The sequence below is a fragment of the Gadus morhua genome, chromosome 19 (genome assembly GCF_902167405.1).
Source record: "Gadus morhua chromosome 19, gadMor3.0, whole genome shotgun sequence".
NCBI lineage: Eukaryota > Metazoa > Chordata > Actinopteri > Gadiformes > Gadidae > Gadus > Gadus morhua.
Window position 1 is genome coordinate 2,740,970 of NC_044066.1, and position 11,252 is coordinate 2,752,221.

The window sequence follows — 11,252 nt, forward strand, 5'->3', positions numbered from 1 at the left end:
TACAAAGGACTGTATATTGCACGCCATGACCGACTTGTCGATCTAATTTCCAGTAATGTTAAGGAAGTATCTCTAGAAAATGTAACCATGTACAAACATTCACGCATCATGCCGGAATGGTTTAACAGCCCTATTGATGTGATGTGTAACATCCCAAATACCCCTGATGTTGTGTTTTTAAACAGAGACAGAAGGGAAGTGCTCTTACTTGAGATAGGCTGTGTATTTGACCTGTACATGGAAATGGCTTTCAACGATAAAATCCTTAAATACCAGCCCATTCTGGAAATTCTAAGGGACCTAGGCTACCAATGCAAGCTAATAGTGTTTATTTTTGGAAGCTTGGGGCATGTCCACAGCCGTGTTTTCAGTGGGTTAAGGCTGGCTGGGCTCTCCAGCAGAAAATCTAAACAACTAGCGAAGTTCTGCTCCATATCAGCAGTGATAGGCAGCCTGGCAGTGTGGCGCAGGCGATGTTTTTTGTACCCTTGAACAATGACTTATCTTATCTCTGAAATATTTGAATCTTGTCTCTTGTAATGTGATTGGTGGATTCAAATAAAGAATTAAATGTGTGTGTGTGTGTGTGTGTGTGTGTGTGTGTGTGTGTGTGTGTGTGTGTGTGTGTGTGTGTGTGTGTGTGTGTGTGTGTGTGTGTGTGTGTGTGTGTGTGTGTGTGTGTGTGTGTGTGTGGTTCATTCTGTGTAATTCAGAGACAGGTAAAATGCATATTTCCTATTTTACTCTTGTACATGATGACCACTGTAGGAATGTAATTAATGCACTCTAACTTTGTCTGGAAGACATCTGGCCATTCACACAAACTCATTACAACGACTCGTTGTAATGGCCACCCAGGTGGCGTGGCCAGCCTAATCTAATAAACACAGCCTATTGACACCTCAGAGTCAAAGACAAAGAAGTTATAGTTGTGATACTGAAATTATCGGCAAGTGTATTTATGAATGTAGCATACTGATATTTGGTCTTGAATTAATCCTTGTGGACAGTAGTCTTATGGTTGCATGGCAATCTTAAGCATATGCAAAGTTGTGGCCTATGTATTATGTACATTGTGTTAAATGGAACTTCACACCTCAGTCACACATCAGTTGACCAATCATAAATCAGCTGGATGGATGCGCACTGCCCTAGCCTGAGAAAATGACCAGGGGCCGTATTCACAAAGGATCTTAGGGCTAAAAGTAGGTCTTAACTGGCGAATTTAGGAGTAACTCCTAAAAATAATGTGCGTGTCACTCTTAAATTTAGGACTCCTAACTTTTTTCACTAAGAGCAATTCACAAAGTATTTTAGGCCTAAAAGTACCACCTAAGTCTAGGAGAGCTTAAAGTCCTCCAGAGGACTCCTAACTCAGTAAGACCTATTCACAAAGAATCGTAAAATTCCTGCGAGACGAAATGTTAGATTATTCAACTTGTTGTGGAGTTAATGCGCGATGCAATAACATCCCCGAATAACAGGAATAATCCGATAAATTCCGAAATAAAATGTTTGGCCACACTACGTTATTTAGAAACAGGGGAATGCAACTTTGCAATGCCGACGATTTAAAATTATCGCAACCATCAGTCAGCCGTGCCATAAACTTTCCTTTGGACATTCAACAATTACACAGGATCAAAGCCAACTTCATGGCAATTGCAGGTATGCCCGGTGTGGTCGGTGCTATTGACGGGACGCACACAAGAATAATTGCGCCATCAAAAGACGAGGACGTGTTCGTCAATAGGAAGAAAGTGCATTCCATCAACACGCAGGTTGTTTTTGATGCAAATTTTAGCCTACTGGATGTTGTTGCAAAGTGGCCTGGATCTTCAGCTACCCATGATTCGCGCATTTTAATGGTGAGCGGTCTGAGGCAGCTTTTTGAGATGTACCAGTTGGGTTTCACTTGCTGGGTGACAGTGAGTGACTATCCATGCAAGACGTGGCTCTAGACAACCTACCTCAATCCACAACCGGGAGCACAGTTAAAGTATAACATGTAAGTGATTACGCAGATTACGCTTAGTCCTATGCGTAAAACACATCGTATTGGCTCTTTGACGCCTTTTATTTGTTGAATCCATATTTATTATTGTTTACTGATTTCTTCCATGTATGCTAGAGCACAAAAACATACACGAAATGTTGTAGAGAGAGGAATTGGGCAGATGAAACGTCGGTTTCATGTCATCCACGGCGAAATACGCCTCACCCCAGAGAGGGCAAGCACAGTAATCACTGTATGTGCCATTCTACACAACCTCTGCAAGCGGAGGAACATTCCACAGCCAGACGATGATGATGATGATGATGATGATGATGATGATGATGATGATGATGATGATGATGAGTGGACAGGCATTTAGGGATCACTTTATAAAACACATTTTAGGTAAACACCTTGGCACAAATCAGTCAACACTTGGGTAGTTCATAACATTTATTTTCTTTTAAATTTTACGTATTTTTATTGTTTGCTTTCTCCCTCTCTTGAACGTGCAGGCTACAACGTCATTATCGTGGTCTGCACAAAATTGTCATCATGCGGGTATTCTGCTAACTGCACTATAACTACTTAATAGGAATTCATTTCTAGCCTAGGCTATTTCCTTGTTTTTCGGTGATTCAGTGGGCTCGTCTGAACAACCAATCACCGAACTGACCGCTTCTAAACTCGTGCACGAGAATTGACGTAATCCAAGAGTAGGTCTCAGCGGCTTTGTGAATAACTTTTAAGAAAAAACTCCTACGTAAAATGTTTTAGCGTGAGTTAGGAGCACTCCTAGCGGTAGGATAAAATGCTTTGTGAATACGGCCCCAGATTTGTATAAATCACATTACTTTTTTAGTCTTGTCTCTTCTTTATTGGCCTCTGCGGGAATGTGTGTGGCGCTCTCTGACACACACTCTCCCTTTCTCTCCCTCTTTCTCTATTTAGGGGTCCAAGCCAACAGGTTGGATCCCTATTGTTTTTGTAAGGATTATTTGGTTTTGTATTCGATATACTCGATGTGCATTCGATGTAATTTGTTTCATCTTGTTTTACATTAAAGGTTGGGTATGGAATTCGCTTTTTTGGCCATTTTTGCAAAATTACTTGAAATCCTTATCATAACCCACTTACAGCCACTGAGTTAGAAGTATCGACATGAAATTTAAACAAGTCAATCATCTGTGGAACGGGCAGGGCTCGAAAACTCCAGCCAATGATTTTTTTGCAAGCTTTAAGTTCATTTTACAGAGGTGATGCTAAACAGCACAGATGTGTGATCAGCTCCCATTTGCTCACAAAGTGCGGAGAACAGTCGCGCCTTTAGTGGTCGGGTTTTGATAAAATTGACCACGCTCACAACTTCTGTCAAAACATAATTTAGTTCAGGGCTGAGCTGCCCTGTGAATGACAGTGCGTCCAGTGCGCATCTGGAGCAACCCTCATTATTATTGTATGGATGGACAACTTTTGAGGTCCGTGTCACAAACGTATCCATCTTGTGTTATTGTCCACACCAGCCTGCTAACCATCCCAACCATTGTTGCTAAGCAACGTCAATGTGTTTGGCGGACTATTTCATAAACCCAGACTAGACAACGGTTGTGCGCAAGAGACACACGAACGTATCCTTACCACTTTTGTAATTTCCATATAGTACATTCAGATTGCATGTTAGGAATAGATCTTTTCCGATTAGAAATCAATTCGGAGAAGTGTCGATGTAAACTCGGCTAGTGAAATTCCCTCCCGTTTGTCGCGCCCCACCTGTCACGTCTCTATTCCCCAGCAATGGGGCGCGCCCCACACTTTGAGAACCGCTGATCTAAAGTGATAGTCTACTTTTGTTAATCTGAGTTTGGATCAAAGGATGTATTGTTCAATTATAGGCCCTGCATATAAATACACTCAACAACTCACTTTATTGAGAGTGCAGCAAGTGGGGATGACCACAGTGGAGAACAAAAAGTGCCACAGAGCACTTGAACATAGAAAATATTTAAAAGTGCATGAAATTGGACATAACAGATTAACAGTACCACATCATTAAAAGTGAAGGTGAACTTAAAAGACCTGAACAAAGCCATTTGTCAAGTGGGGCAATACTAGAGCTAAATAAGATATTCAAAACCTAAATAAAATATTTTCAAAATTACTAAAATAATTTAACACATTTTAAACAAATTTAAAGAATGGATCAACGTTTCCCTGAGTGTGAGAGTGTGTACGAGTATGTGAGAGCGTATGTGAGAGAGTATGTGAGAGTATGTATGAGTGAGAGCGTATGAGTGTGAGAGAGAGAGTGTGTATGAGTGAGAGCGTATGAGTGTGTGAGAGAGTATGTATGAGGGAGAGCGTATGAGTGTGAGAGAGAGTGTGTATGAGTGAGAGCTTATGAGTGTGTGAGAGAGTATGTATGAGTGAGAGCGTATGAGTATGAGAGAGAGTGTGTATGAGTATGTGAGAGCGTATGAGTGTGTTGAGAGAGTATGTATGAGTGTGAGCGTATGAGTGTGAGAGAGAGTGTGTATGAGTATGTGAGAGCGTATGAGTGTGTGAGAGAGTATGTATGAGTGAGAGAGTATGAGTGTGAGAGAGAGAGTGTGTATGAGTGAGAGCATATGAGTGTGACAGAGAGAGTGTGTATGAGTGAGAGCGTATGAGTGCGTATGAGTTGATCAATTGGAACAATAGAGGCATGCCCTCTAACAACCTGCAATGAATGAAAAACAAATAACATTATGCAAGACCAAAGGTCGGCGCTTGCAGAATTCCCTCCATCATGTATTTTTTAAAACATTCATAGGAAGAATGCAGCGGCAGGCGTAGTATAATAATACAGGTGTTTGCTTCAGGGAAGTTTCGGTTTTTCTTCATGAATGAACTGGATTTGAGGAGGGTATGGAAATCCCAGGGGAGGGACTGAAAATTCCAATACCTTCTTAAGGGTGACTGACTGCATTAATAATAATAATAATGCATTGAATTTATATAGCGCTTTTTCCTAGACATTCATTCTCCTTCTGTAACACAGGAAAGTGGTGGGAAACAGTGATTAAGTGATGCCTTTCACACCTTGATGGAATTGGAGAAAAGTTCTTAATTTAAAATAAATAAATGTCTTCACATACAACATTGTAACTGGTAGAATAATTAGTATACCTTCTACGTCAATCAAACAGTCACGCCAGAAGCAGATGGTTGCATTTTCACGGTTTCTCCGGTTGCTGCCTTGCACTGAGAAGTCTACAACAAATAGCTTGCACAGGTCCTTTGCCTGAAGGGGAATTTCCTCATTTACAAAGAAGTGGAAGAATACTGCCGGATTCTCCCTAATCTCTTGGAGTAATCCAAGGGTTTGTAACCCATCAGCAAACCTATGAAAACATGTGCCATAGTGTGAGTTGTCCTGGGCTATTGACAGTTTAATTTTTCGGACAGATAAGACAGGTGAGGCAATTACTTACTGGTCCAGGGCAGTCGCCAATCTGCCGTTTACAAAGAAGTCAGCAGCTGACTTGACAAGGGAGTCCTTCTCTTCAAGGCTGGATACATGTCTCAAGGCCCCTACAATATTGAGACTATCTGCTGCCTCTGTAATTGTGGCGTTTGCCTCTCTGACTGTTGTTGCTTCCTCAGTATCTAAAAAGAAAAGAAAGACAAATAGACAGAAAGAAGACAAAAATACAGAATGAAAGATAGTGAGTGGCACATAAATACAAGGATAATTAAAATGTGCAGGAGGCCAACAATCCAAAATTGTCTTATAAGGACACCTTCCCTATATAAATTAAATGTCAATAGTTGTACACTATGAAAGGAAGCGTTTCATAAATAGAAAGTTAATAGAAAGCAACTGGAGGGCTGTGTCACAGTAGACTGTACATTCGATGTATAACACCTTTCTCCTGCTTACTTTCATCAACTGCTGCCTAAAAGTATGGTCGCCAACTTCATCGACCGTGGCCGGGGTCGTTTCTACTCCACAGATTGGCTGGAAAAGCCTTTCCGAGAAGAAATGTGGACCAACTCCTCCATTAATGACGTACACAGCAATCATTTTCCCCACCCAGGTGTACAGTTTACTCTCCTCATCCTCATCCTCATCCGCTTATCCGGGGTCGGGTCGCGGGGGGAGCAGCTCAAGCAGGGGGCCCCAGACTTCCCTTTCCAGGGCCACATTGACCAGCTCTGACAGGGGGATCCCGAGGCGTTCCCAGGCCAGTGTTGAGATATAATCTCTCCACCTAGTCCTGGGTCTTCCCCGAGGTCTCCTCCCCACTGGACGTGCCTGAAACACCTCCCAAGGGAGGCGCCCAGTGGGCATCCTTGCCAGATGCCCGAACCACCTCAGCTGACTCCTTTCTAAGTAATGGAGCAGCGGCTCTAATCCGAGTTCCTCACGGATGGCTGAGCTTCTCACCCTATCCCTAAGGGAGACGCCATCCACCCTTCTGAGAAAACTCATCTCGGCCGCTTGTACCCGCGATCTCGTCCTTTCGGTCATCACCCAGCCCTCATGACCATAGGTGAGGATAGGAACGAAGATCGACTGGTAGATCGAGAGCTTTGCCTTGCGGCTCAGCTCTCTTTCCGTAACAACGGTGCGGTAAAGCGAACGCAATACCGCCCCCGCTGCTCCGATTCTCCGGCCAATCTCACGCTTCATAGTACCCTCACTCGCGAACAAGACCCCGAGGTACTTGAACTCCTTCACTTGGGCTAAGGACTCATTTCCTACCCGGAGTAAGCAATCCACCGGTTTCCTGCTAAGAGTCATGGCCTCAGATTTAGCTGTGCTGATCCTCATCCCAGCCGCTTCACGCGGCCGCCAGTCGATCCAGTGAGTGCTGAAGGTCACAGGCCGATGATCCAATGAGAACCACATCATCTGCAAAAAGCAGTGACGAGATCCTCAGACCACCGAACTGCAACCCCTCCCCACCACGACTACGCCTCGATATCCTGTCCATGTATATCACAAACAGGATTGGTGACAAGGCGCAGCCCTGGCGGAGACCAGCACCCACTGAGAACGAAACTGACTGGCTGCCGAGGACGCGAACACAGCTCTCGCTTTGGGAGTACAGAGATTGGATTGCCCTGTGGAGAGACCCCCTTACCCCATACTCCCGCAGCACCTCCCACAGTTTCTCCCGGGGGACCCGGTCATACGCCTTCTCCAGATCCACAAAACACATGTAGACCGGATGGGCATACTCCCAGGCCCCCTCCAGGATCCTTGCGAGAGTGAAGAGCTGGTCCGTAGTTCCAGTTTTACAGTTTACTCTGTAAAGCTAAAATGAACACAAAAAAACAACACAATAAATCAAGACCGGAGAAATAAGTGAGTGCAATAATTTTTAAATGGGTTTCCGTGTATACATTTCTAGAATTCTGCCAGTTGAATGAAGACAGCCCTAAGAATTTGGGCTTCCTTACCTTGAGTATCAAGACGCAACTGCCGGTCTTTCTCATGTCCATCAAAGATGTTTGATTGGTGGACGGCCCTCATCAACAGCCTTAGGTACTCTCTGGTCGGGCCGCCTTCGTCAACTGCCCCTTCACCATTGTCATCTTCATCCACAAAGACAACATCCAGTTTTGCTTCGGGGTCGAAGGACTTCCGTTTAAACGCCCGCAGGCTACATAGTAAAACATTGTCCCGGCACACATTTATTTGGTTGCTTGTTGGAGAGAAGTTGTCATCTACTTTGCTGACCAGTTTTTTCAATATGGTCTGTAGATCAATCCTGCAACCAAGGAAGTTCATAATTTTTTTTCATATGCCAAATATGTACCATATTTTATAACAGTTTTAACCACCTGATTAAATGTTATAGGATATAAGCAACACACTGACTTTGGTTTAGTGCTAGTCCTTTATATGGTATAGAAAATGTAATATTTTCATACACCAAAAACATCAATGTCAAGTTAATGCGAAAAACATACTCATCCACAGGTCCTCCAAGGTGATGTGTTGATACAGGACACTGATTTTGTGAAACTGTCTCTTGTTCGTCAAGATGAATGATTGGTTCCTGGGCAGGTGAAGGAGGGAGTGATGGTTCTTCAACAGTCAGGATTTCTTGCGGTTGTGAGATCAGAGTGAGCGATGGCTGGATAGAGTTCTCAGATGGCAGTGGCTGGAGAGAGGGCTCAGACAGAAGTGAGTGGGTGGAGGACACAGAGAGACTTGGCTGGGTGGAGGGCTCAGACAGCAACGACTGACCAGGAGATGTATGGTTTAGGGCATAAGCGCCATCATTTCATTGACCCGAGAGAATTTCCTGAAGACAAATATGCATGAGCTTGCACTAAACTAAACTATCTTTTTTTCCGTTTGAGACAGGAAATACAATGCAATATACATTTACCTGTACATGCTGATTTGAAAACCAAAGTACCTATAGCGTTGAGGATGGTTTTATGCCATGATCGATTATTGACCCGGCAGAACTGCTCTCAATTGATCTTGATGATGTGGCTTCTTGTACCACAAAGATTTCACTGGCACCATCATCTTGTCCCACAAAGTCAAACACGGCCTAAAAAGATGTGAAACAGTGTTACACCAGTGACATTTTACAACCCACTGCGAAGACAATTGATATTTTCTCAAGCTGAACACACATCACCTGAATTGGCTCAGACAAGCTGAATTTCCTCATGCTGATGTGTCCATCTGGATATTTAAATTTGATCGACACCCCATCCGAGGGTACCTCACATGCAAATAGACGCTGACGTCTTGCTTCAATAGCCTGAAATGTTATTGCTCTCATTAAAAAGAAAAATCAAATGAATCTTTGGCTAGTTCATTTATCAAACTAATATTACAAACAAACCTTTTGACGCCTTTCCTCACAGGCCTGATAGGCTAGTTTCTTCCTCTCCTATTAAAAGTATTTATGCATTCTGTAATAGCATGTAAAACATACAAAATAATAACTTGGAAATATTACCTTCTCCTGATCCACCTACACATTTTCATTATATTCCTGGTCTTGCTGGGAACGTATTGCTCGCCATTCTTGAAGAGCCTAAAGTAAAACATCAAAAATGGCATTTCTCACAAATCCATCAAATAGTACATATACATACATTGAACAAATACTTAGAATAGATTCTATAATGTCAAAATGTTTTACCTGATTTGCAACCACACTTTGAGCTTGGGTACTCTCAGCCAAATGGGCGGTCTCAATTTGTACTGGAGCAATTGAGAGTGGTGGGAATGAATCCATGGATATGGCAGAGGATGTGGATGCCACCTGGTAGTACACAGAAAATCCAAATGATTTCTCCTTCAACACACACTTAGTGGAAACAAAATACATCATTAGAAAATATCCACAAGTAGAAAAAAATAGGTGACTGAGTCGACAACATTTAAGTAAGCTGTACCTTGAGGTCTCTTATATATCAAAGGGGGTCTCAAAGGACTCATACGCTTCAACCTGTGGCTCCAGCTCTACAGGAAATGACTCAGCAAGTGCTCCATCTCGTTGCACCTGCACCCAGCGGCTTGCTTGCAAGATATTGGCCTGAAGTTCTTCCCAGACCTACACAAAAATACATCAGTACAAAAAATGTTCGCATAGGGAATGTAACAGCTCAAACATCACAGTATAAATAAATACATTTTAATACATATTAGAAAAAGACAAAAAAAAAACTGTTTATATTTGACACTCATCACCACAACTGCATAGTGAACTTAGATGTGCAATCATTTTAATACGGAACTGATCTGAAACCACATTTTCCTTAGCCACCTCTGAGGTCTCATCTGCTGCTGGAGCTGCAGAGAGTGGTGGGAATGAATTCTGGGACATGGCTGAGGGTGGTGAGGTTTCCTGAGGTCAGAGAGGGTAACTTCAGTTACAGGCAGACATTACAGTTAAGACATTTGATTGTAGTATATTATTATCATAACTGTCAAGGTAAAAATCACAAACAGCCTATTTACAAGAACCTCAAAATAATAGGCTACGAAGGTGAAACTAACTTCAGCACTGTAGCACTGCTCTTCTTCTTCTAGTTTAGTGGGGGATCATAGTTTTTCCCCATATACCGCCACCTACTGGACTACTACACAGGAGTTTGTGACAAGGACGTTGGCAAATGATACTTTAAATCATAAAAATCAATTCAAAGAAAAACCAAACTAACGAAACAAAATGAACAAAATAAAACTAACCAACAAAAGAAATGAATAAATAAAAAATATATATACTTAAGGTTAAATTCTTCTAATTAGGTTAGTATCTTTTAGCTAATTTATCAGCAATTTCATTGCCATATATTCCATGGTGGGCTGGAATCCAACATAACTGAATAACTAAACCAAGGCTTATAATATTTAAAAGAAGATGCTTTACCTCTATCACCAAATCTTCACGCATTGAATTATCTGTTATAAAACTTAGTATCTACAACCCATCTAAGAGCGGTTATTATTGTGGCCATCTCGATTGAGTATACTGATAAAGTCACCCACTATATATCCATATCCTTTTTCAAATTCTGGAATTGATATGCCAATACCACATTGTCCTTTGGGATCTTTAGAACCATCTGTAAATATTTTCAGATATCCATAGAATGAAGTATTTAAATAACTTGAGCAGGCATTAGCAAAACTTTGCTTGGTGAGATGCTCGCTTTTTCGAAATGGAATAAGATGCAGCTGGGTAGGCGCTGAGAGGTGATGCATGAGGCATGATGGTGGCACGGCAGACAAGTAGAGGAGCATGATGGACTGGGATCTGATGAGGAAACAAAAAATATTATCTAACTTAAGATAAAATATACTCTGAAGTTTCCAGTTTCTGCAAACAGAAGAGAAGGGGTTTAATTAAGGCTTTGTATCATTAATAAGATAGACTGAATAACAAACGAAAAAATATGTTAAACTTCATAAATATGTAAGATTGCTCCATATAATACCATAGTAACATAGTAAAGGTATGTAGGCCTAAAAAATTCAGTTCAATGTTATTGCTTAAGAAACAGATTCCTTCCAACTAACTATTTACGAAAAATGCAATCAATAATTTATATAAAAGTAAATGTTTACTTATCGACCAGCAACGAAGTTGGAGTAGCCTACCCAAATAATGAATTGTAATACACCAACATTGTCAACTGTCATACATAGCTAACCATAACCATGTCATACATAGCTAAACAAGCAAATGAAAATGAAATACCTACCAACGCAACTGAAATGTTAATATTAGACAAT

General features: G+C 41.7%; 1 long non-coding RNA gene across 1 annotated transcript; it reads right to left on the minus strand.

The window, feature by feature from the left end:
• Positions 1 to 4,603: 4,603 nt before the first annotated feature.
• Positions 4,604 to 6,103, minus strand: LOC115532336 (uncharacterized). The gene is made up of 3 exons (XR_003974016.1): positions 5,467 to 6,103; positions 5,162 to 5,376; positions 4,604 to 5,022 (listed from the first exon to the last, which is right to left on the minus strand). It is a non-coding gene; the product is annotated as an uncharacterized LOC115532336 (long non-coding RNA).
• Positions 6,104 to 11,252: the final 5,149 nt, after the last annotated feature.